Here is a 1,696-nt window from a genome sequence, read left to right on the forward strand (position 1 = left end):
CGCCCGTGCCACGCAGTTTTCCTTGGCGGGTTTAACTCCCTTTGCTTTCGAAGGTTCGATGGGGCAAGGGTTGTCTCCCTGCGCCCCCCACGCTGGGAGTGAGCTTGGGTGGGGGAGCAGTCGGACCTGGGCGTGATGACCGGGGAAAATCCACGTCCCTCGGGCTCCTCTGTCTCAGGCCCCTTCGGGGAGAAGATGGCTCTGGGGAACAGTGGAGGCATGGCTCCTCTGGATTCCTGGGCAAGTTGTTTTTTAAAACCTGAGTGATAGCTAGGTATGGATAGATGCCTCCCACCCGCTGGTTCACTCCCCAAATGACTGCAATGGCTGGGGCTGCTGCAGGCCAAAGCCAGGAGCTTGGAGATCCATCTTAGTCTCCCACGTAGGTGGCAGGGGCCCAGGTGCTCGGGCCAGCACTGGCGTAGTGGGTAAAGCCACTGCCTGCAGCGCCTGCATCCCATGTGGGTGTCATGTGTGTGTCCCGGCTGCTCCCCTTCCAGCCCAGCTCCTTGCCGATGACCTGGGAAAAGCATGGAGAATGGCCGAAGTGTGTGCAGCCCTGCTACCCACACGGGAGAGACCTGGGTGAAGCTCCTTCCTGTGGCCTGGCGCTGGCCTTTATGGGCATCTGGGGAATGAGCCATTGGATGGAACTGTCTGTCCTATCTCTGTAGCTCTCACTTTTAATTTACATATATATATTATATATATTATATATATATAATTTTTTTTGACAGGCAGAGTGGCTAGAGAGAGACAGAAAGGTCTTCCTTTGCCGTTGGTTCACCCTCCAATGGCCGCCGCGGCCGGCACACAGTGCTGATCCGATGGCAGGAGCCAGGTACTTCTCCTGGTCTCCCATGGGGTGCAGGGCCCAAGCACTTGGGCCATCCTCCACTGCACTCCCTGGCCACAGCAGAGAGCTGGCCTGGAAGAGGGGCAACCGGGACAGAATCCGGCGCCCCAACTAGGACTAGAACCCGGTGTGTTGGGCCACAGGCAGAGGATTAGCCTATTGAGCCGCATTGCCGGCCTATATATATATTTTTAAAAGACTAGAACCAGCACTCTGATGTGGGGTATTGGTGTTGCAGGCAGCAGCTTAGCTCACCATGCCACAATGCTGGCCCCTAGTTATTCAGTTTCTAAGCCTGGGTAGAGGGTTGTAGCTTTAAATGCAAACTGGGTCAGGTTCCTGTTCCGTATGTGCCCAGTGTGGTGGCAGGTGTCACTAAGTCTTAGATGCGGCGGTTCTTTGCACTTAAAACTACTCAGAAGTGAACTCTTGGCTTCTGTCTCGTGGCCGGCAGCTTTTGTGGTGTGGGCCGAGCTCTGAGCAGCCTGCTGGCAGCCAGACTGTGCGCCCAATGGGAATCGCAGCCCTGGCACTGTGTGGGGATGGCATTCTGGGTGACTAAGCGCAGAGCAAGATTGTAGGAGCAATGCCAGGGTGAGGGCCACCCTCCCGTGAGCCTGTGCCGGCTCCAGCGGCCGGGGCGGGGCACTGGCTCACACGGGGGAGGGGAGGGAGGTACCATTTCACTTTTCTAAGAACTTGTAAGTCACGTTTCAGGAATGCACCGTGTGAACAGATGGACGCACGCACCGGTGTTAGCTGATTGGTCACTCAGAACAGCCCGAGGCAGCAGAGTGGTGTAGAACCAGAGGTCTCTCCTATAACCCAGTGTCCGCCCTC

This window comes from Oryctolagus cuniculus, chromosome 19, assembly GCF_051225735.1.
Source record: "Oryctolagus cuniculus isolate XC-2025 breed Fujian yellow rabbit chromosome 19, ASM5122573v1, whole genome shotgun sequence".
NCBI lineage: Eukaryota > Metazoa > Chordata > Mammalia > Lagomorpha > Leporidae > Oryctolagus > Oryctolagus cuniculus.